The following is a 25,557-nucleotide window of genomic DNA, read 5'->3' on the forward strand; positions in this document are numbered from 1 at the left end:
GCTGCCTTCTTGAGCCACTGCAGTCCATCTGGTGCAGGTACTCCCACAGTGCTGTTAGGGACAGAGTTCCAGGATTTTGAGCCAGTGACAGTGAAGGAGCTGCAATATATTTCCAAGTCAGGATGGTGTGCGGCTTGGGGGGGAATGTGCAGATGGTGGTGTTTCCATGCATCTGCTGCCCTTGTTTTTCTAGGTGGAAGAGGTCACAGGTTTGGAAGGTGTTGTCCAAGGAGGTGTGGTGAGTTGCTGCAGTGCATCTTGTAGATGGCACACACTGCTGCCACTGTGCATCAGTGGTGGAGGGAGCGAATGTTTAAGGTTGTGGATGGGGTGCCGATCAAGCGGGCTGCTATGTCTTGGATGGTGTCAAGCTTCCTGAGTGTTGTTGGAGCCGCAGTCATCTAGACAAGTGGAGAGTATTCCATCACACTCCTGACTTGTACCTTGTAGATGGTGCACAGGCTTTGGGGAGTAAGGAGGTGAATTACTTGCCACAGAATTCACAGCCTCTAACCTGCTCTTGTAGCCACAGTATTTATGTGGCTGCTCCAGTTAAGTTTCTGGTAAATGGTAACCCCCAGGATGTTGATAGTGGAGATTCAGCAATGGTAATGCCATTGAATGTCAAAGGGAGCTGCTTAGATTCTCTCCTGTTGGAGGTGGTCATTGCCTGGCACTTGTGTGGCATGAATGTTACTTGCCACCTATCAGCTCAAGCCTGAATGTTGTCCATGTCTTGCTGTATGTGGGCATCTGAGGAGTCGCGAATGGTACTGAACATTGTGCAATCATCAGCGAATATTCCCACTTCTAACCTTATAAGATTATTGATGAAGCAACTGAAGATGGTTGGGCCTAGGACACTAAACTGAGGAACTCATGCAATGATGTCCTGGGGATGAGATGATTGGCTTCCAACAACCACAACCATCTTCCTTTGTGCTAGGTATGACTCCAACCAGTAGAGAGTTTCCCCCCGATTCCCATTGACTTCAATTTGGCTAGGGCTCCTTGATACCACGCTCAGTCAAATGATGCCTTGATATCAAGGGCAATCACCCTTACCTCACCTCTTGAGTTCAGCTCTTTAGTCCATGTTTGGACCAAGGCTGTAATGAGGTCAGGAGCTGAGTGGCCCTGGTGGAACCCAAACTGAGCATCACTGAGCAGTTTATTGCTGTTTAAGTGGCGCTTGATAATATTACAACCAAGGTGGTGGGAGGAGTGCACTGTTAATTCAGTCCCACTTCTCCACAGGTCACAACTTATCATTAAATTTTCCCACATACCAAAACTGTCAATTAGATATTCTATTTGTCCCCAGAATAAAGCACACCAACCAGGTTTCTTTAATAAACAACAAAATTATCCGTTTATTATAAACCATATCTTAACCAATAATCAAGTAAATATATACACAAATTAAAATATTAAAGCTCCTTATTTTTTATCCTATCCCTCACACACATACTTATATTACACAACCAGTTAACTGGGAAAAAAAGTATTTTTGTTTACAGCTGTTACAAAGAAATAGAAGGAAGAAAAAAAGATAACTTAAACTGCAGAGAAGATATGGAAGAAAGTCCTTTGTTTTGGCGAGGTGTCCCAAAGTTGAATAGGTGGCTGCCACTAGGAATCTTTCCAGGTGAAGTTGATGAACAGTCTGTTTGGACAGGCATTCAAAGAAATTCAGCTACAGAAAGCTTCACATAGGTCCTCCATCAGGTGTGCAGCAACAAAGGTTTCAGTTCTCACACATTCGATGCAAAGTTCTGTTAAAGATGCAAGGTTTTCTGCAAACATTCAGGATTTCTCCAAAATACAGGAGGCAACAGTATAACTTCATACAGGGTTAGCTTTTCAAGAGCAGGGATTCTTCAAAGAGAGGTAACAGTGGTCTGGATTCTCTGTCCTACTGGCAGGTCAAGAAGCAAAACTCCAACTGCCTCTTTTAACCAAAACCAGCTGACTTTTTAAACAGTTCAAAATAAAGCCAACATTTTCCAGGCAGGTCTTATGACAAACAGAAATTCTGTCTTGTCAATAAGCAAAAACTCTTAAGTCAAAACACAATCCCCTGCGATGTTTACTTAAAATCATGTGCCTTCCAATAAAAACGTGTTTACTGGCCAACCTTTTGTTGACCTTCCTTTTAAAAAACACCCATAAAGTTCAGCAAACTCCAAATGATTCAACGTCCATGAAATCCTTTTCAGTTTTAAAAAATACAGATTCTCAAGTTTTAACAAAAAATGCAAAGCCATGTAACAATAGCACTGTTGACAACACCTTCCACCACTTTGCTGATGCTTGAGAATAGACTGATGGTGTGGCAATTGGTATTTGTCCTGCTTTTTGTGGACAGGACATACATGGGCAATTTTCCACATTGCCAGGTAGATGCTAGTGTTGTAGCTGGACTGGAACAGCTTGGCTAGGGGCGCAGTTAGTTCTGCAGCACAAGTCTTCAGTGCTACAGCTGGGATATTGTGAAGACCCATATCCTTTCTTGCATCCAGTTGTTTCTTGATATCACGTGGAGTGAATCAAATTGGCTGAAGACTGGCATTGGTGATGCTGGTGTACTCAGGAGGAGGCCGAGATGGATCATCCACTCAGCACTTCTGCTGAAGATGGTCGCAAATGCTTCAGCCTTTTCTGGTTGAAGAAATGTCTCCACATCTCAGTCCTAAATGGCCAGCCCCTGAATCTGAGACTTAGCTCTCTACTCTCCAGCCAGTGGAAACAGGTTTTCAGCATCTACCCTGTCAAGTCCTCTCAAAAAATTATATGTTTGAATGAGATCACCTCTCATTCTTCCAAACTCTAGAGAATAACAGCCCATTCTATTCAATTTCTCCTCATAGGACAGCCCTCTCATCACAGAAATCAAACAAGTGAACCTGCTTTACACCAATCTAAGACAAGTCCATTATTAGTTAATCAATGAAATCATGTGTGATGGATTACTCTCCCCTCACCTAGATGAGTGTGGCTGCAACAACACTCAAGGATCTCAGTATCATCCAGGATAAAGCAGCCCGTTTGATCAGCACCCCCGCTACAACCTTAAACATTCACTCCCTCCACCACCGACGCACAGTTGCAGCAGGGTGTGTACCTTCTACAAGATGCACTGCAGCAACTCACCGAGGCTCCTTAGACAGCACATTCCAAACCCGTGACCTCTACCATCTAGGACAAGAGCAGCAGATGCATGGGAACACCACCACCTGCAAGTTCCCTTCCAAGCCACACACTGTACTGACTTGGAACTATATTGCCATTCCTTCACTGTCACTGGGTCAAAGTCCTGGAACAGCAGTGTGGGTGTACCTAACCCCAAGGACTGCAGTGGTTCCAGAAGGCAGCTCATCACCACCTTCTCAAGGGCAATTAGTGATGGGCAATAAATGCTGGCCTAGCCAGTGACACCCACATTTAGGTTTGGGTTTGGTGAGCTAGTTTTGGGATCAATATTGGGGTCTGTGGTAGTTGGGTCAAGTTTAAGATCATCTTTAGAGATTAGAGATCAGGTCAGGCACAGGTGTTTTGTGGGTGTTTTAAATTCAGGGTCTGAATGTGAGTTTCCTGCCTTTTATTTGATTCAGGCCATTTGGTGACTGGTTTCTAATTCCACAATCTATTGTTTCTCTCTCTCTCCTTTTCCTTTATGGTGGTGTCCAATTCATGTTAGATTCAAGCGCCATTATTTCAAAGGATTGCACCCCATTTTACCTAAAATGTCTGGTGATAGCTTTGTCTTCATTTCCTGTTCTAATGGCACTAAGGTGTTCTGTACATCTAGTTGTTAAAATGTTTCCTGTTTCTTCACTGTTTGCGCTGGATTGCAACTTTTCAAAATGGTTTTTAAGTACTTTATTTATCTGTTGGGTCGTTGTGCAGTATGTTATAATTAGTGGCAGTCTTACTGTTGTCCTATTTTGTGGCTGTGGGTTATTCACTTCCTTCAACAAATTGAACTTGATATGTCTGAGGAATCTTTTTCTATACCCTTGCTGTCTAAGTGTAGTAAAAAGGGTAGTAACTACTTGGTTAAAATCTCCAAGTTTTGTAGATATGCGGTGGAATCACATGAGCTGTGTGTCACTGGGTTACTGGGTTTAGTTTGTAATATCTGATTTAACTCATAGCAATGCAGATATCACACTTGTGTTAAATAACCAACTGGTTTATTTACAACACATTAACTTTAAAGTTCTTACAGCATTTTAGTACATGCCTTGAGAGCAGCCAGTATTCTGTGAAAGCTTCTAGCAGTCTCTTAGTTTCACTTTCAGTCTGCAGCTCCACCCGGAGGCTTAAGCAATCAAGCACAGTGAACACAGATAGTGGACAGACTGATACAATCAAACCCTGATCAATCAAACACTACATTTACCCCCTTTTGACTAAAGACATTATGTTTTAAATTAAAGTATTCTAAACAACAAACATATATACATCATGTTATTTCTTAGTCTTCAACTTGTCTGTTTTCTCTAAGTACAGAAATAGTCTTTGAGATGGGAAGGCCTCTTAGGTCTTCAATTAGATTTATGAATTTGAGGTTGTGAATCTGTTTGATCAGCTTTATGAGGCATATTATCAATATCATTCATAGGAAAAGGAAATGTATTCTCATAACCACTATCCTCAAAATATCCTGGTCTGCTCCCTATCAAACTCTCCTCTGTATCAATTGTCAGCTCCTGAACCTGCTTCATCAACTGTTGAAACATCTGTGGCATGAGCTTGTTCAGGATGCTTCTCATTCCTATGTTTTTTGTACATCAGAATCATCAGAAACATCATCAAGTTTTAATATAGGTTTCCATACATTCTCAGCCTTCTTCAGCTGGATATCATTATTTACAGTTATATTTGTAATAATTTTCCTTGGCTCTTTCCTTTTCCCATGCTGTGACCTCCTTGGTCCAACATTGAGCATGGCTCCTGCTCGCCCACTTTATGGCAGCCTTCCAAAATCTGCAGAAGTTGGTGTGAGTTCTGAGCCCCGCGACAGGATCCGTGAGAGGTCCAAAGGTCTTGCAATTGGTTTGGTCTGGTTAATCTTGTTAAGATCAACATCGCTGATTGCTGGCAATCCATCTGGCTTCTGGGTACTAGCTGCTGTGAACTGGAACCCAAGGAGAAATTCCCGGTCATATCGCTTCTTGCCCTCTGGATTTAGCTACTTCCACTGTTCTTCTTTGAAGCCAAACACCAGGCTGACATCAGGGCTTTCTTTGGTGCTGTTCTTAGTGCTTTCACTTTCAGAAACAGACCCTGAGGCATTCTGTTCAGTTTCTAGCTCCTGACCCTCATTTTCTTCCATGTCTACTTTATCAATTCCATTAATGTGTGCTCCGGTGGGGTCAGCGAGTTTGAATCCAAGCCTATTGAAAGATTTACCCCCATAAGGCTTCGGCCTTTAGCTACATAGAAAGTGAAGCTGTCTCGGGTGACGTTTAGTAGTGTACTGGAACTGTGATCATCCACGAAACTAGAATGATAGTGTCATCATAAATATGAAGAGTGTCTGTTGCAGGGGTGAGAGAGAATTGTGAAAAATACTGATGGCAGCGTTTGTCACTCAAAATAGATACCTTCGCACCAACATCAATAAGAAATGACACTGAGATGCCTGCAATCCCAAATGAGCACTCCTTAAAATGACCTGGTGCTTTACTTTTTGCAATGGAATATTGTACCTCACTCTTAGGAAGAGATTCCCCTATGTGTCGAACTGATGAAGTCTTTTCCTTTGACAACCTCTACACCTTTGCAAAATGGTTCCATTTTAAAGATGAGTTACACTTTTTCCCTCAAGCTGGACATGGTCATAGAGTCATACAGCATAGAAACAGGCCCTTCGGCCCACCGCATCTATGCCGACCATAATGCCTATCTATACTAATCCCACCTGCCTGCATTAATTCCATATCCCTCTATGCCTTGCTCATTCAAGTACCTGTCCAGATGCCTCTCAAATGTTGCTACTGTTCCTGCCTCCACCACATCCTCAGGCTGCTCATTCCAGATACCCACTATTCTTTGTGTGAAAAATTTACCCCTTTGATTCCCTTTAAACCTCCTCCCTCTCACCTTAAATCTATGCCCTCTAGCTTTAGTCACCCCTACCATGGGAAACAGACTCTGGGCTATCTACCCTATCTATGCCTCTCATAATTTTATATACCTCTATCATGTCCCCTCTCAGCCTCCTTCGCTCCAGGGAAAACAGACCCAGCCTATCCAATCTCTCTTTATAACTCAAGCCCTCCAAACCAGTCAACATCCTTGTGAATCTTTTCTGCACCCTCTCTAGCTTAATCACATCTTTCCTGTACTGCGGCGACCAGAACTGTACACAGTACTCCAAATGTGGCCTAACCAACGTTATGTACAACTGTAACATGACATCCCAACTCTTGTACTCAATGCCTTGGCCGACGAAGGCAAGCATGCCATATGCCTTCTTCACCACCCTGTCTACCTGTGTTGACACTTTCAGGGAACTATGTACTTGCACACCAAGGTCTCTGCTCAACACTCCGCAGGGCCCTGCCATTCACTGTATATGTCCTGCCCTGGTTTAACTTCCCAAAATGCATCACTTCACACTTGTCTGTGTTAAATTCCATTTGCCAATCCCTTGCCCACTTTCCCAGTTTATCTATATCCTGTTGTAACCTTAGACAACCTTCTTCACTGTCCACTATACCACCAATTTTGGTGTCATCTGCAAACTTAATAATCATGTCCCCTACATTCACATCCAAGTTATAAATATTAATGACAAACAACAGAGGGCCCAGCACCGATCCCTGTGGCACACCACTGGTCACCGGCCTCCAATCTGAAAAACAACCTCCCACTACCACCCTCTGCCTCCTATCACCAAGCCAATTTTGTATCCAATTTGCTAGCTCACCCTGGATCCCATGTGTTCGAACCTTCTGGACCAGCCTACCATGCAGGACCTTGTCAAAGGCCTTGCTAAAGTTCATGTAGACAACGTCCATTGCCCTACCCTCGTCAATCCTCTTGGTCACCTCCTCGGAAAACTCTATCAAATTCGTGAGACATGATTTCCCACACACAAAGCCATGCTGACTATCCCTAATCAGACCATGCCTTTCCAGATGCACATAAATCCTGTCTCTCAGAATCCCTTCCAATAACTTTCCCACCACTGGTGTAAGGCTCACCGGCCTCCAGTTCCCTGGCTTATCTCTGCTGCCCTTTTTAAATAAAGGCACAACATTAGCTATCCTCCAGTCTTCACCTCACCCGCGGCTAACGATGATACATAATTCTCTGCCAGGGCCCCAGCAATCTCCTCCCTTGCTTCCCATAGCATCCTAGGATACACCTGGTCAGGCCCTGGGGATTTATCCACCTTAATGTCCTTCAAAACCTCCAACATCTCCTCCTTTGTAATGTTGATATGCTCCAGGATATCGGTGTTCCCTTCCTTGAACTCACTAGCTTCCATGACCTTCTCCACGGTAAATACTGACGAGAAATATTCATTTAAGACCTCGCCCATTTCCCGTGGCTCCACACATAGATTGCCACATTGATCCTTAAGGGGAACTACTCTCTCCCTAGCTATTATTTTATTCTTAATATACTTATAGAATCTTTTAGGATTCTCCTTTATCTTATCTGCCAGGGAAATCTCATGGCCCCTTTTTGCCCTCCTAATTTCCTTCTTAAGTGTAGCCCTACATCCCCTATACTCCTCGAGGGACTCGCTCGATCCCAGCTGCCTATACCTGATACATGCCTCCTTCTTTGTCCTGACCAGACTCTCAATATCCCTTGTCAACCAAGGTCCCCTAAACTTGCCAACCTCGCCCTTCCATCTGACAGGAACATGCCAGCCCTGAACTCTTCCTATCTCACTTTTAAAAGCCTCCCCCTTGCCAGACGTCCCTTTACCTGTAAACAGCCTCTCCCATTCAACTTTTGAGAGTTCCTGTCTGATGCCATCGAAATTAGCCTTCCCCCAATTTAGGACTTCAACCTGAGGACCAGTCCTATCCTTTTCCATAACTATGTTGAAGCTAATAGACTTATGGTCACTGGTCCCAAAGTGCTCCCCCACTGACACATCAACCACCTGGCCATCCTCATTTCCTAAGAGGAGGTCGAGTGTAGCCCCTTCTCAAGTAGGGTCATCCACATACTGGTTCAGAAAACTATCCTGGACACACTTAACAAATTCTTCCCCATCTGATCCCTTAGCACTGGCAGTCCCAGTCAATATTAGGGAAGTTAAAATCACCTACTATTACAACCCTATAATTCCTGCACCTGTGATTTCCCTACATATATGCTCCTCCACTTCCCTCTGACTATTCTGGGGGGCCTATAGTATAATCCCATCAAAGTGACCACCCCTTTCTTATTTCTAAGTTCTACCTATATGGCCTCGCTGGGCATTCCCCCCGGGATATCCTCTCTAAGTACTGCCGTGATGTCCTCCCTAATCAATAGTGCAATTCCCCTTCCTCTCTTACCTCCACCTCTGTCACGCCGGAAGCATCGGTACCCCGGAACATTGAGCTGCCAGTCCTGCCCATCCCTTAACCATGTTTCCATAATTGCTATAATATCACAATCCCATGTACCGATCCATGCTCTGAGTTCATCTGCCTTGCCTGTAAGTCTTCTTGCTTTAAAGTAAATGCAGTTTAGCCTACCAGACCTTCCACGCTCCCTGTCCTGCCCCTGCCCAGCCTGCCTACTGGACTTGTAGTCTCAGGCTGTAAATTTATATTGTTGTTGTTGTAGCCGTAGTCTCAAAGGACCATAGGCATTTCTCCCTATTAGAGAGAGACAGTTGGGAATGTATAGCTTGAGGGTCACCATTGTGTATCACATTCTAGTCAACTGAGCTAACTGACCCCCAAATTTATATTGTAGTGGTTCATCAATCAAGTTGGGGGGTTGCCAGAGTGTTTGGGGTTGTCAACCTGATTTGGTCTTTACTCTCTTTCTCTGTGGCAAGGATTGTTGTTTCACCATGATCTCAGGGAATAAATCTGTTGGGCAGCAGTGGCGTAGTGGTATTGTCACTCGACTAATAACCCAGAGACCCAGGGTATTGCTCTGGGAAATGGGTTCAAAATGCACAACAGCAGAAGGTGGAATTTGAATTCAGTTAATAAATCTGGAATTAAAAGCTAGTCTAATGATAGCCATGAAACCATTGTCGATTGTTGTAAAAACCCATCTGGTTCACTAATGTCCTTTAGGGAAGGGAATCTGCTGTCCTTACCGGGTCTGGCCTACATGTGACTAGGGACCCACAGCAACGTGGTTGACTCTTATATGCCCTCTGAAATGGCCTAGCAAGCCACTCAGTTGCATCTATCTGCTGCACAGTCAATAAAAAAGAATGAAACCGGACGGACCACCTGGCATCGACCTCGGTACAGGAAATGACAATGGCAAACCCAGCCTAGTCGACCCTGCAAAGTCCTCCTTACTAACAGCTGGGGGCTTGTATCAAAGTCGGGAGAGCTGTCCCACAAACTGGTCAAGCAACAGCTTGACATAGTCATAGTCACGGAATCATACCTTACAATGTCCCAGAGACTGCAATCACCATCCCCGGGTATGGCCTGTTCCACCGGCAGGACAGACCCACCAGAGGTGGTGGCACAGTGGTATACAGTCGGGAGGGAGTTGCCCTGGGAGTCCTCATCATCGACTCCGGAACCCATGAAGTCTCATGGCATCAGGTCAAACATGGGCAAGGAGGCCTCCTGCTGATTTCCACCTACTGCCCTCCCTCAGCTGTTGAGTCAGTACTCCTCCACGTGGAACACCACTTGGAGGAAGCACAGCGGGTGGCAAGGGTGCAGAATGTAGTCTGGGTGGTGGACTTCAATGTCCATCACCGAGAGTGGCTCCGTAGCACTACTAGTGACCAAGCTGGCCGAGTCCTAAATGACATAGCTGCGAGACTGGGTATGAGGCAGGTGGTGAGGGAGTCAACAAGAGGAAAAACCTACTTGACCTCGTCCTCACCAATCTGCCTGCTGCAGATGTCCATGACAGTATTGGTAGGAGTGACCACTGACCGCACAGTCCTTTGGAGATGAAATCCTGCCTTCACATCGTGTTGTGTGGCACTATCACCGTGCTAAATGGGATAGATTTCAAATAGATCTAGCAATGCAAAGCTGGGCATCCATGAGGCACTGTGGGCCATCAGCAGCAGCAAAATTGTACTCAACCACAATCTTTAACCTCATGGCCCAGCATATTCCCCACTCGACCATTACCATCAAGCCAGTAGACCAAACCTGGTTCAATGAAGAGTGCAGGAGGGCATGCCAGGAGCAGCACCAGGCATACCTCAAAATGAGGTATCAACCTGGTGACACTACAACACAGGACTACATGTGTGTCAAACTGTGTAAGCAGCATGCGATAGACAGAGCTAAGCGATCACATGACCAACGGATCAGATCTAAGCTCTGCAGTCCTGCCACATCCAGCTGTAAATGGCAGTGGACAATTAAACTTACTGGAGGAGGTGGCTCCACAAATATCCCCATCCTCAATGATGGGGGAGCCCAGCACATCGGTGCGAAAGATAAGGCTGAAGTATTTGCAACAATCTTCAGCCAGAAGTGCTGAGTTGATGATCCATCTCGGCCTCCTCCTGAAGTCCCCAGCATTTCAGATGTCAGACTTCATCCAATTCAATTCACTCCGTGTGATATCAAAAACGACTGAAGGCACTGGATACTGCAAAGGCTTTGGGCCCTGACAATATTCTGGCAATAGTACTGAAGACGTGTGCTCCAGAACTTGCCACACCCTAGCCAAGCTGTTCCAGTACAGTTACAACACTGGCATCTACCCTGCAATGTGGAAAATTGTCCTGGTATGTCCTGTACACAAAAAGCAGGACAAATTCAACCCAACCAATAACCGCCCCAGCGGTCTACTCTCAATCATCAGTAAAGTGATGGAAGGTGTCATCAACAATGCCATCAAGCGGCACTTGCTTAGCAATAAGCTGCTCAATGACGCTCAGTTTGGGTTCCACCAGGGCCACTCAGTTCCTGACCTCAATACAGCCTTGGTTCAAACATGGATAAAAGAGCTGAACTCAAGGGGTGAGGTGAGAGTGACTGCCTTTGACATCAAGGCAGCATTAGACCGTGTACGGCATCAAGGAGCCCTAGCAAAACTGAAGTCAATGGGAATCAGGGGGCAAACACTTCGCTGGTTGGAGTCATACCTAGTGCAAAGGAAGATGGTTGTGGTTGTTGGAGGTCAATCATCTGAGCTCCAGGACATCATTGCAGGAGTTCCTCAGGGTAGCGTCCTAGGCCCAACCATGTTCAGCTGCTTCATCAATGACCTTCCTTCAATCATAAGGTCAGACGTGGGGATATTCGCTGATGATTGCACAATGTGTAGCATCATTTATGACTCCTCAGATACGGAAGCAGTCCGTGCAGAAATGCAGCAAGACCTGGACAATATCCAGGCTTGGGCTGATAAGTGGCAAGTAACATTTGCGCCACACAAGTGCCAGGCAATGACCAACTCCAACAAGAGAGAATATAACCATCTCCCCTTGACATTCAATGACATTACCATCTCTGAATCCCCCACTATCAACATCCTAGGGGCTACCATTGACCAGAAACTGAACTGCAGTAGCCATATAAATACCGTGGCCACAAGAGAAGGTCAGAGGCTCGGAGTCCTGAGGCGGGTAACTCACCTCCTGACTCCCCAAAGCCTGTCCACCATCTACAAGGCACAAGTCAGGAGTGTGATGGAATACTCTCCATTTATCTGGACGGGTGCAGCTCCAACAACACTCAAGAAGCTCGACACCATCCAGGACAAAGTATCCTGCTTGATTGGCACCCCATCTACAAACATTCACTCCCTCCACCACCGACACACAGTGGCAGCAGTGTGTACCATCTACAAGATGCAGCAATGCGCCAAGGCTCCTTAGACAACACCTTCCAAACGCGCGACCTCTACCAATTAGAAGGACAACGGCAGCAAATGCATGGGAACACCACCACCTGCAAGTTCCCCTCCAAGTCACACACCGTCCTGACTTGGAACTATATCACCGTTCCTTCACTGTCACTGGATCAAAATCCTGGAACTCCCTTCCTAACAGCGCTGTGGTGTACCTACCTCACATGGACTGCAGCGGTTCAAGAAGGCAGCTCACCACCACCTTCTGAAGGGCAATTAGGGATGGGCAATAAATGCTGGCCTGGTCAGTGACGCCCACATCCCATGAATGAATAAAAAAAAGTTTGTCGATAGTCTGTGGGGATGAGAAAAGTGATCGTTCAGTTGAAGTTAGGGTTGGATGTGTTGGATTATTTGTAATCCAGTCTAGTATAGCCCATGTTGGTGGCCCTCGTAGTACCGGGACCTGTTCAGCTCGGACTCTGGGAATGTAGGCATGGTGTCTAAGTCCAAAATGGTAGATACATTGGAAGTCATACTCTTTGATTTGTGCAACGAGGCAGTCTAGGTCGTTAAATGACTTTGGTCTGTTCCTATCCATGAGACCATTTGAAATATATATTGTTTTGTTTTGTCAACTTTTTTTATTGTGTATTTGCCTTTGAGTTTTTTTTGTTCCAACTGATTGTGTTGGCAATGACTTCTTGCAGTTGATCAATCAATTCATCCTATCCCAGTCACCATACAATTTTTTCAGGCTGGTTTTTTTGTAATCTTCAATTAAAATTTGTCTTGCCTGTTTCGTCCAGCTTTCAGAATCTGAGGCCAATTTTTTCAAGATTTCCCATGATGTGTTTGCAGGTTTTATGAAATATGTTCATTTAGATCGGGAGGAGGATCCAGAAGCAGAGAACATTGATTTAAGGTGATTGACAAAAGAAGCAATGGCAACATGAGGAAAAACCTTTCTCGCACAGTGAGTGGTTAGGATCTGGAATGCACTGCTTTCAAAAGAGAATTGGATAATTATCTGAAGAGAAAAAAGTTGCTACAGGGAAAAGGCGGGTGAGTGGGACTCAGTGAGTTGCTCTCGCAGAGAGCCAGCACAGACATGATGGGCCAAATGGCCTCCTTCTGTGCTGCAACCATTCTATAAATCTATGTTCACCTGTCTTATAATGTCTTTTGGAGGCTGGCTCTGACTCTGTAGCAATAATAGATGATGGATTGTCTGGGTTATTTTATAAATGATCCTAACTGTTATAAGCAAAACTCATCTGGCTAACAGAAATCTGTGTGCACCAGAGTTTAAACTCATATATGTTGGGCAAAGCCTGCATGAAGTCCATACAATGTTGTCCATCCTCTGGGTGTAGACTGTGCAAAAAGAGGTGTTAATGTGGAACTTCCATCAGTAACCCTAACCCTACAACAGAAATGGCTCAAAAGTGGCTTTTTGGTTAACATAAACAGATAAGATAGAGGAGCAGGAGTAGGCCAATCAGCCCCTCGAGCCCGCTCCGCCATCAATAAGATCATGGTGATCTGATCGTGGCCTCAACTCCATTTTCCTGCCTGTCCCCATTAACCCTTGTAGATCAAAATTCTGTCTATCAATAATAGGTGGTGGATTGTCTGGGACATTTTATAAATGATTCTAACTGTTCAATTCTCTATGACGTTTTACAGTTCACTACAGCTTCCTCAGGGAGAATGGAAAGAGATGACTTCAGAACATCCTAGAGGAAAAGACTGACTCCTCCCATCTTATATGTGATTAGTAAAGAATTTTGTCTCCTCTCCCAAGCAGGTCAAACCGCTCTAAGTTAAGGTGCTTTGTTTAGAGATACAGCACTGTCTCATTTGAAAACCTTGCTTTTGCATTCTGCCTCATTTTTAAAAAGCCACCCTGTTTTTTTAATAGTAATACAACACTGCCATCTGGTGATTCTGCACTTTTCTTCAGTTCACACTTTCCATTGGCGTCTGCCTAGGTTTTCTTCTCTTTATCCATCTCCATCTGAGGTTATAGTTGGAGCTCAAGGCATATGTCAATTACTTACAGTAGGGTATATCTAGTTGAAAGAGCAGTGATGCCTAAGATCAAGATAAGGAGCATGGTTAATAGAAGATTAGAGCAAGGGTTTTAGACGAGGATTCAGGCCATTCATAATGGGGGCATTAGGGTTAAGATTGGCGAGTTAGGTTTCATCATAAGGGTTAATGTTCAGGGTAAGTCTTGGGGTTCAAAGTAAAGTCGATGAGTTAGGTTCAAGGTTGGTTAGGTTTTGAGGTTAGAGTCAATGTTTGGGGTTAATGTTGGGATACAGGTTAGGATTTGTGAGTTACATTTAGGGGTAGAGAATTAGTATTAGGAGTTCAGGTTAGGGTATTAAGGGAAGAATATTAGGTTTTGGATATTAGGGATGGATATTCGGGTTAGATTAGTGTTAGATTTAGAATATTGGGGTTAGAGTTAGCATTAGGGTCATTGCATTAAGGGTAGGGTTAGGGTGAGGGTTAGGGTTAAGGTTAAGGTTAGGTTTAGTGTTAGGATTAGTGCTAGGATTTGGGTTAGGGTTAGTGTTAGGATTAGGGTTAAGGTTAGGATGAGGGTTAGAGTGAGGAGAGGCTGAGGGTGAGGGTTTGGGTTAGTGTTACAGTAAGTGATAGTGTTAGGGTTAGCATTAGAGTGAGGGTTACAGTTAGGTTAGTGTTAAACAAAGAACAAAGAACAAAGAAAATTACAGCACAGGAACAGGCCCTTTGGCCCTCCAAGCCTGCGCCGATCCAGATCCTCTATCTAAACATGACGCCGATTTTCTAAGGGTCTGTATCTCTTTACTTCCTGCCCATTCATGTATCTGTCTAGATACATCTAAAAAGACGCTATCGTGCCCGCGTCTACCACCTCCGCTGGCAACGCGTTCCAGGCACCCACCACCCTCTGCGTAAACAACTTTCCACGCATATCCCCCCTAAACTTTTCCCCTTTCACTTTGAACTCGTGACCCCTAGTAATTGAATCCCACACACTGGGAAAAAGCTTCTTGCTATCCACCCTGTCTATACCTCTCATGATTTTGTACACCTCAATCAGGTCCCCCCTCAACCTCCGTCTTTCTAATGAAAATAATCCTAATCTACTCAACCTCTCTTCATAGCTAGCGCCCTCCATACCAGGCAACATCCTGGTGAACCTCCTCTGCACCCTCTCCAAAGCATCCACATCCTTTTGGTAATATGGCGACCAGAACTGTACGCAGTATTCCAAATGTGGCCGAACCAAAGTCCTATACAAATGTAACATGACCTGCCAACTCTTGTACTCAATACCCCGTCCGATGAAGGAAAGCATGCCGTATGCCTTCTTGACCGCTCTATTGACCTGCGTTGCCACCTTCAGGGAACAATGGACCTGAACACCCAAATCTCTCTGTACATCAATTTCCCCCAGGACTTTTCCATTTACTGTATAATTCACTCTTGAATTGGATCTTCCAAAATGCATCACCTCGCATTTGCCCTGATTGAACTCCATCTGCCATTTCTCTGCCCAACTCTCCAGTCTATCCATATTCTGCTGTATTCTCTGACAGTCCCCTTCACTATCTGCTACTCCACCAATCTTAGTGTCGTCTGCAAACTTGCTAATCAGACCACCTATACTTTCCTCCAAATCATTTATGTATATCACAAACAACAGTGGTCCCAGCACGGATCCCTGTGGAACACCACTGGTCACACGTCTCCATTTTGAGAAACTCCCTTCTACTGCTACTCTCTGTCTCCTGTTGCCCAGCCAGTTCTTTATCCATCTAGCTAGTACACCTTGGACCCCATGCGCCTTCACTTTCTCCATCAGCCTACCATGGGGAACCTTATCAAACGCCTTACTGAAGTCCATGTATATGACATCTACAGCCTTTCCCTCATCAATCAACTTTGTCACTTCCTCAAAGAATTCTATTAAGTTGGTAAGACATGACCTTCCCTGCACAAAACCATGTTGCCTATCACTGATAAGCCCATTTTCTTCCAAATGGGAATAGATCCTATCCCTCAGTAACTTCTCCAGCAGCTTCCCTACCACTGACGTCAGGCTCACCGGTCTATAATTACCTGGATTATCCCTGCTACCCTTCTTAAACAAGGGGACAACATTAGCAATTCTCCAGTCCTCCGGGACCTCACCCGTGTTTAAGGATGCTGCAAAGATATCTGTTAAGGCCCCAGCTATTTCCTCTCTCGCTTCCCTCAGTAACCTGGGATAGATCCCATCCGGACCTGGGGACTTGTCCACCTTAATGCCTTTTAGAATACCCAACACTTCCTCCCTCCTTATGCCGACTTGACCGAGAGTGATCAAACATCTGTTCCTAACCTCAACATCCTTCATGTCCCTCTCCTCGGTGAATACCGATGCAAAGTACTCGTTTAGAATCTCACCCATTTTCTCTGACTCCACGCATAACTTTCCTCGTTTGTCCTTGAGTGAGCCAATCCTTTCTCTAGTTACCCTCTTGCTCCTTATATATGAATAAAAGGCTTTGGGATTTTCCTTAACCCTGTTTGCTAAAGATATTTCATGACCCCTTTTAGCCCTCTTAATTCTTCGTTTCAGATTGGTCCTACATTCCCGATATTCTTTCAAAGCTTCGTCTTTCTTCAGCCACCGAGACCTTATGTATGCTTCCTTTTTCCTCTTAGCTCGTCTCACAATTTCACCTGTCATCCATGGTTCCCTAATCTTGCCATTTCTATCCCTCATTTTCACAGGAACATGTCTCTTCTGCATGCTAATCAACCTCTCTTTAAAAGCCTCCCACATATCACATGTGGATTTACCTTCAAACAGCTGCTCCCAATCTACATTCCCCAGCTCCTGCCGAATTTTGGTATAGTTGGCCTTCCCCCAATTTAGCACTCTTCCTTTCGGACCACTCTCGTCTTTGTCCATGAGTATTTTAAAGCTTACGGAATTGTGATCACTATTCCCAAAGTAGTCCCCTACTGAAACTTCAACCACCTGGCCGGGCTCATTCCCCAACACCAGGTCCAGTATGGCTCCTTCCCGAGTTGGACTATTTACATACTGCTCTAGAAAACCCTCCTGGATGCTCCTTACAAATTCTGCTCCATCTAGACCTCTAACACTAAGTGAATCCCAGTCAATGTTGGGAAAATTAAAATCTCCTATCACCACCACCCTGTTGCTCCTAAATCTTTCCATAATCTGTTTACATATTTGTACCTCTATCTCACGCTCGCTGTTGGGAGGCCTGTAGTACAGCCCCAACATTGTTACCGCACCCTTCCTATTTCTGAGCTCTGCCCATATTGCCTCACTGCTCGAGTCCTCCATAGTGCCCTCCCTCAGCACAGCTGTGATATCCTCTTTGACCAGTAATGCAACTCCTCCACCCCTTTTACCTCCCTCTCTATCCCGCCTGAAGCATCGATATCCTGGGATATTTAGTTGCCAATCATGCCCTTCCCTCAACCAAGTCTCAGTAATAGCAATAACATCATACTCCCAGGTACGAATCCAAGCCCTAAGTTCATCTTCCTTACCTACTACACTTCTTGCATGAAAACAAATGCACCTCAGACTACCACTCCCTTTGCGTTCATCATCTGCTCCCTGCCTACTCTTCCCCTTAGTCACGCTGACTTCATTATCTTTTTCCTTACAGGCTTTCGTTACTACCTCCTTACTGTCCACTGACCTCCTCATTTGGTTCCCACCCCCCTGCCACATTAGTTTAAACCCTCCCCAACAGCGTTAGCAAAAGCACTCCCAAGGACATTGGTTCCAGTCTGGCCCAGGTGTAGACCGTCCAATTTGTAATAGACCCACCTCCCCCAGAACCGGTCCCAATGTCCCAAAAATCTGAACCCCTCCTTCCTGCACCATCTCTCAAGCCACGCATTCATCCTGACTATTCTTTCATTTCTACTCTGACTAGCACGTGGCACTGGTAGCAATCCTGAGATTACTACCTCTGAGGTCCTACTTTTTAACTTGGCTCCTAACTCCCTAAATTCTGCTTGTAGGACCTCATCCCATTTTTTACCTATATCATTGGTGCCTATGTGCACAATGACAACTGGCTGTTCACCCTCCCCCTTCAGAATGTTCTGCAGCCGATCTGAGACATCCCTGACCCGTGCACCTGGGAGGCAACATACCATTCGGGAGTCTCGTTTTCGACCACAGAACCGCCTATCTACTCCCCTTACAATCGAATCCCTGATGACTATAGCCCTTCCATTCTTTTTCCCGCCCTTCTGAACAGCAGAGCCAGCCACGGTGCCATGAACCTGGCTACTGCTGCCTTCCCCTGGTGAGCCATCTCCCTCAACAGTATCCAAAATGGTATAATTGTTTTGGGGGGAGATGACCTCAGGGGACACCTGCGCTGCCTTCCTGCTCTTTCTCTGCCTTTTGGTCACCCATTCCCTTTCTCCCTCAGCAATCCTAATCTGCGGTGTGACCAATTCGCTAAACGTGCTATCCACGACCTCCTCAGCATCGCGCATGCTCCAAAGTGAGTCCATCCGCAGCTCCAGAGCCGTCATGCGGTCTAACAAGAGCTGCAGCTGGACACACTTCCTGCACGTGAAGGAGTCAGGGACATCAGCCGTGTCCCTGAGCTCCCACATTGAGCAACAGGAGCATGACATGGGTCTGAGATCTCCTGCCATTTTTAATCTTAAGCTTAACTTAGTTAAATAAAAAAGGAACGAAAAGTTTTTACCAATCACACGATAAAAAAAAAGAGAAATAGAAAAAGCCTTACCTTATCTGCACACCACCGAGTCATTCTTTTTTGGTTAGAGGAGGAGGGCGGGTGGGAGACACTACCCGTGTAGTGTCTCGGGTTCAGAAACGGCCCAAATATATAGGGTTTTACTTACCCAGCAGCCCCCTGGTCTCCGCCGAAAACAAAAGGAAATTAAGTTTACTTTGAAACTGACCTTCCCAGCTGATCACTCGCTCGCACTCTCTGCTCCCGAATAAGCTGCTGTAGGGTATTACATTTAGGCTGTTGTCTTGGTTTTGGCCTTCAGCCAGTTGAGGTTGTGGAGTTTACCACCAGTGCGATAAGTTATTACCGCACCTGGCGGGGAGCCTGTCAGTGGGAAGCTGCTGTATTGCTGCAAGAAAGATTGTAAATAGTGCTGGTGCAATGAAGCACTCCTGTTTGATGCCTGTTTTGACAGGGAAGAGGTTTGTGGTGGAGTCATTGCATCGTATTCACAGAATCACTGAATAATACAGTGCAAAAGAGGCCCTTAGGCCCATCAAGTCTGCACCGATGCATTAAAGACACCTGACCTGTTTACCTAATCCCATTTGCCAGCACTTGGCCTATAGCCTTGAATGTTATGACGTGCCAAGTGCTCATCCAGGTACTTTTTAAAGGATGTGAGGCAACCCGCATCTACCACCCTCCCAAGCAGGGCATTCCAGACCGTCACCAGCCTCTGGGTAAAAAAGTTCTTCCTCAAATCCCCCTTAAACCTCCTGCCCCTCACCTTAAACTTGTGTCCCTTCGTAACTGACCCTTCAACTAAGGGGAACAGCTGCTCCCTCTCCCCTCTGTCCATGACCCTCATAATCTTGTACACCTCGATCAGGTCACCCCTCAGTCTTCTCTGCTCCAGCGAAAACAACCCAAGCCTATCCAACCTTCCGTCACAGCTTAAATGTTCCATCCCAGGCACCATCCTGGTGAATCGCCTCTGCACCCCCTCCAGTGCAATCACATCTTTCCTATAATGTGGCGACCAGAATTGCACACAGTACTCCAGCTGTGGCCTTACCAAAGTTCTGTACAACTCCAACATGACCTCCCTGCTTTTGTAATCTATGCCTCGATTGATAAAGGCAAGTGTCCCATATGCCTTTTTCACCACCCTATTAACCTGCCATTCTGCCTTCAGAGATCTATGGACAAACACGCCAAGGTCCCTTTGTTCCCCGGAACTTCCCAGTGTCAGGCCATTCATTGAATATTTCCGTGTCACATTACTCCTTCCAAAGTGTATCACCTCACACTTTTCAGCGTTAAATTCCATCTGCCACTTTGCTGCCCATTTGACCATCCCGTCTATATCTTCCTGTAACCCAAGACACTCAATCTCACTGTTAACCACTTGGCCAATCTTTGTGTCCTTCCCCGAACTTACTGATCCTACCCCCGACATAGTCATCTATGTCATTTATATAAATGACAGACAATAGGGGACCCAGCACAGATCCCTGTGGTACGCCACTGGACACTGGCTTCCAGTCACTAAAACAGCTGTCTGTCATCACTCTCTGTCTCCTACAGCTAAGCCAATTTCGAATCCACCTTATCAAGTTACCCTGTATCCCATGTGCATTTCCTTTCTTGATAAGTCTCCCATGTGGGAACTGAAATCCATGTAAACTACATCAACTGTACTACCCTCATCTACACACCTGGTCACATGCTCAAAAAATTCGATCAAATTTGTTAGGCATGACCTCCCTCTGACAAAGCCATGCTGATTATTCCTGATCAAATTTTGCCTCTCCAAGTGGAGATAGATTCTCTCCTTCAGAATTTTCTCCAATAGTTTCCCTGCCACTGACGTGAGACTCACTGGTCTATAGTTCCCTGGCTTATCTCTGCAATCTTTCTTAAATAATGGGACAACATTAGCTGTTCTCCAGTCCTCTGGCACCTCCCCCGTGGCCAGTGAGGAATTAAAAATTAGGGTCAGAGCCCCTGCAATCACCATCCTCGCCTCCCACAGCATCCTGGGACACATATCGTCCGGACCTGGAGATTTGTCCACTTTTAAGCCTGCCAAAACCTCCAATACCTTGTCACTCCCTATGACAATTTGCTCAAGAACCTCACAGTCTCTCTCTCTCAAAGTTCCATATCTACATCCTCATTCCCTTGGGTGAAGACAGATGTGAAGTATTCATTCAACACCCTACCAATGTCCTCTGGCTCCACCCACAGATTTCCCCCTTGGTCCCTAATGGGTCCTACTCTTTCCCTGGTTATCCTCTTCCCATTGATATACTTATAGAATATCTTGGGATTTCCCTACTTTTACCAGCCAGAGCTTTCTCATATCCCCTCTTTGCTCTCCTAATTGCTTTCTTAAGCAACCATCCTACACTGGCAAGTTTAAGGAACCTTGGTTGACAAGGGATATTGAGGGTCTGGTCAGGACAAAGAAGGAGGCATATGTCAGGTATAGGCAGCTGAGATCAAGCGAGTCCCTCGAGGAGTATAGGAGATGTAGGACTACGCTTAAGAAGGAAATTAGGAGGGCAAAAAGGGGCCATGAGATTTCCCTGGCAGATAAGATAAAGGAGAATCCTAAAAGATTCTATAAGTATATTAAGAGTAAAAGGGTAGTGAGGGAGAGAGTAGGTCCCCTTAAGGATCAGTGTGGCAATCTATGAGTGGAGCCACAGGAAATGGGCGAGGTCTTAAATGAATATTTCTTGTCCGTATTTACTGTGGAGAAGGTCATGGAAGCTAGTGAGTTCAAGGAAAGGAACACCGATATCCTGGAGCATATCAACATTACAAAGGAGGAGGTGTTGGAGGTTTGGAAGCGCATGAAGGTGGATAAATCCCCAGGGCCTGACCAGGTGTATCCTAGGATGCTATGGGAAGCAAGGGAGGAGATTGCTGGGGCCCTGGCAGAGGTTTTTGTATCATCATTAGCCACGGGTGAGGTACCAGAAGACTGGAGGATAGCTAATGTTGTGCCTTTATTCAACTCTCCTTACTGCAGTAAATGACTCCTTAACTAATATTGCAATGCCCCCTCCTCTTTTACCCCCTCCTCTGTCTCGCCTGAAGATTCTATATCCCAGGATATTGAGCTGCCAATCCTGCCGCTCCCTCAACCTTATCTCCGTGATGGCTACTATATCACAATTCCATGTGTCAATCCTTGCCCTTAACTCATCCGTTTTACCTGTAATACTCCTGGCATTAAAGTAGAGGCTATCCATCCTGGTCTTACTCCCTTGAAATTTACATCCGCTGTATTCCCTCTTACTTGTTTGCTTTCCTGTGTTTAGCTGTGTCCCTATTCTGCTAGGAGTCTGCATCCCCTCCCCCTGCCAAATTAGTTTAAACTCCTCCCAACAGCACTAGCAAACCTGCCAGCAAGGATGTTAGTCCCCCTCTGGTTCAGATGTAGACTGTCCTGCTTGTACAAGTCCCACCTTCCCCAGAAACGGTCCCAGTGGTCCAGGAATCTAAAACCCTCCCTCCTACACCAACTCTTAAGCCACGCATTCATCTGTGCTGGTCCCCTATTTCTATACAAAAACAAGAAATGCTGGATTCACTCAGCAGGTCTGGCAGCATCTGTGGAAAGAGAAGCAGAGTTAACGTTTCGGGTCAGTGACCCTTCTTCGGAACTGACAAATATTAGAAAAGTCACAGATTATAAACAAGTGAGGTGGGGGTTGGGCAAGAGATAACAAAGGAGAAGGTGCAGATTGGACCAGGCCACATAGCTGACCAAAAGGTCACGGAGCAAAGGCAAACAATATGTTAATGGTGTGTTGAAAGACAAAGCATTAGTACAGATTAGGTGTGAATATACTGAATATTGAACATCAGCAAGTGCAAACCTGAAGAAAAACAACCTGAAAAAAACAGTGGGCAAGCAAACTGAACAAACTAAGATGAAATGAAATAAATGCAAAAAAAGATTGTAAAAAATGTAAAAAGGAATGCAAAAAAAAGGAAGAAAAAAATAACTAAAAATGACTAAAAATGAAAGTAAAGTGGGGGGCTGTCATGCTCTGAAATTATTGAACTCAATGTTCAGTCCGGCAGGCTGTAGTGTGCCTAATCGGTAGATGAGATGCTGTTCCTCGAGCTTGCGTTGATGTTCACTGGAACACTGCAGCAATCCCAGGACAGAGATGTGAGCATGAGAGCAGGGGGGAGTGTTGAAATGGCAAGCAACCGGAAGCTCAGGGTCCTGCTTGCGGACTGAGCGGAGATGTTCCGCAAAGCGGTCACCCAGTCTGCGCTTGGTCTCCCCAATGTAGAGGAGACCACACTGTGAGCAGCGAATACAGTATACTACATTGAAAGAAGTACAAGTAAATAGCTGCTTCACCTGAAAGGAGTGTTTGGGGCCTGGGATAGTGAGGAGAGAGGAGGTAAATGGGCAGGTATTACACCTCCTGCGATTGCAAGGGAAGGTGCCCTGGGACGGGGACGAGGTGGTGGGGGTAATGGAGGAGTGGACCAGGGTGTCGCGGAGGGAACGATCCCTTCGGAATGCTGACAGGGGAAGGGAGGGGAAGATGCGACTGGTAGTGGCATCACGCTGGAGGTGGCGAAAATGGCAGAGGATGATCCTTTGGATATGGAGGCTGGTGGGATGAAAAGTGAGGACAAGGGGAACCCTGTCACGGTTCTGGGAGGGAGGGGAAGGGGTGAGGGTAGAGGTGCGGGGAATGGGTCGGACACGGTTGAGGGCCCTGTCAACCACAGTGGGGGGAAATCCTCGGTTGAGGAAAAAGGAGGTCATATCAGAAGCACCGTCATGGAAGGTAGCATCATCAGAGCAGATGCGTCGGAGACGGAGAAACTGGGAGAATGGAATGGAGTCCTTACAGGAGGTAGGGTGTGAAGAAGTGTAGTCGAGGTAGCTGTGGGAGTCAGTGGGCTTATAATGGATATTGGTAGACAACCTATCCCCAGAGATGGAGACAGAGAAGTCGAGGAAGGGAAGGGAAGTGTCAGAGATGGACCATGTAAAGGTGAGAGAAGGGTGGAAATTGGGAGCAAAGTTGATAAAGTTTTCTAGTTCGGGGCAGGAGCAGGAAACGGCACCGATACAGTCATCAATGTACCGGAAAAAGAGTTGGGGGAGGGGGCCTGAGTAGGACTGGAACAAAGAATGCTCGACATATCCCACAATAAGACAGGCATAACTCGGACCCATGCGGGTACCCATAGCGACACCTTTTACTTGAAGGAAATGCATGGAGTTGAAGGAGAAGTTGTTCAATGTGAGAACAAGTTCAGCCAGGCGGAGGAGGGTGTTGGTGGATGGGGACTGGTTGGGCCTCTGTTCCAGGAAGAAGCGGAGAGCCCTCAAACCATCCTGGTGGGGGATGGAGGTGTAGAGCGATTGGACGTCCATAGTGAAGAGGAGGCGGTTGGGACCAGGAAACTGGAAATTGTCAAAATGACGTAGGGCGTCAGAAGAGTCACGGATGTAGGTGGGAAGAGACTGGACCAGCGGAGAAAAGATAGAGTCTAGATAGGAAGAAATAAGTTCAGTTGGGCAGGAGCAGGCTGACACAATGGGTCTGCCGGGACAGTCCCGTTTGTGGATTTTGGGAAGGAGGTAGAAGCGGGCTGTCCGGGGTTGCGGGACTATGAGGTTGGAAGCTGTAGAGGGAAGATCTCCAGAGGAGATGAGGTCAGTGACAGTCCTTTGGACGGTGGCTTGATGTTCGGTGGTGGGGTCATGGTCCAGAGGGAGGTAGGAAGAGGTGTCTGTGAGTTGGCGTTGAGCTTCTGCAAGGTAGAGGTCGGTACGCCATACAACAACAGCACCACCCTTGTCTGCAGGTTTGATGACCATGTCGGGGTTAGACCTGAGAGAACGGAGTGCCTCAAGTTCAGAGGGGGACAGGTTAGAGTGAGTGAAGGGGGCAGAGAAATTGAGACGACCAAAGTCTCGCCGACAGTTTTCAATGAAGAGATCAAGAGCGGGTAAGAGGCCAGGGGGAGGGGTCCAGGTAGAGGGAGAATGCTGGAGGCGGGTGAATGGGTCTGCTGGTCGGGGGGAGGACTCCTGGTCGAAGAAGTGAGCCCGGAGGCGGAGGCGACGGAAGAAGAGCTCAACGTCATGCCGAGCACGAAATTCATTGAGGTGGGGGCGTAAGGGGATAAAACTGAGACCTTTGCTGAGTACAGAACGCTCAGCATCAGAGAGGGGGAGGTCAGAGGGTATAGTGAATACACGGCAAGGGGTCAGATCAGAAGGGGTGGGGTCAGAGGGAAGTGAAGCGGAAGGAGGATCTAGAGGGGCATTAGTCCCCATCAGCTGCCCTATTACTATACTCGCTGGCACGTGACACTGGGAGTAATCCAGAGATTACAACCCAAGAGGTCTTGCTTTTTAGTCTGCTGCCTAACTTCCTGAATTCTTGATGCAAGACCTCATCCCTCTTTCTACCTATGTCATTGGTACCAACATGTACCATGACCTCTGCCTTATCACCCTCCTCCTTCAGGATGCCCTGCAGCTGTTCAGTGACATCCTGGACCCTGGCACCAGGGAGGCAACACATCATCCTGGAGTCACGTTGACGGCCACAGTAGCACCTATCTGTTCGCCTGACTCTAGAATCCCCCATTACTGTTGCTCTTCCTCTCTTTCCCCCTTAATGTGCAGACAGGCTGCTTGTGGTTTCAGAAGCTTGGCTCTGTCCGCACTCCCTGGAGGAACAAGCCTCATCAGCCTCCAAAATGGAACACCGATTTGCAAGCGAGACCCCAGGGGACTCCTGCACTACCTGCCTGTTTC

At 46.2% G+C, this 25,557-nt stretch overlaps 1 long non-coding RNA gene across 1 annotated transcript in view; it reads left to right on the plus strand.

Moving 5' to 3' along the window:
• The window catches only part of LOC137383714 (uncharacterized), a 97,516-nt gene extending 83,601 nt beyond the window's left edge, over positions 1 to 13,915 (plus strand). The window contains exons 2-3 of the long non-coding RNA XR_010977441.1: positions 12,844 to 13,047; positions 13,672 to 13,915. This is a non-coding gene — a long non-coding RNA (uncharacterized lncRNA). The remainder of the gene's footprint in view (positions 1 to 12,843; positions 13,048 to 13,671) is intronic.
• Positions 13,916 to 25,557: the final 11,642 nt, after the last annotated feature.

The sequence above is a fragment of the Heterodontus francisci genome, chromosome 24 (assembly GCF_036365525.1).
Source record: "Heterodontus francisci isolate sHetFra1 chromosome 24, sHetFra1.hap1, whole genome shotgun sequence".
NCBI classification, from domain to species: Eukaryota; Metazoa; Chordata; class Chondrichthyes; order Heterodontiformes; family Heterodontidae; genus Heterodontus; species Heterodontus francisci.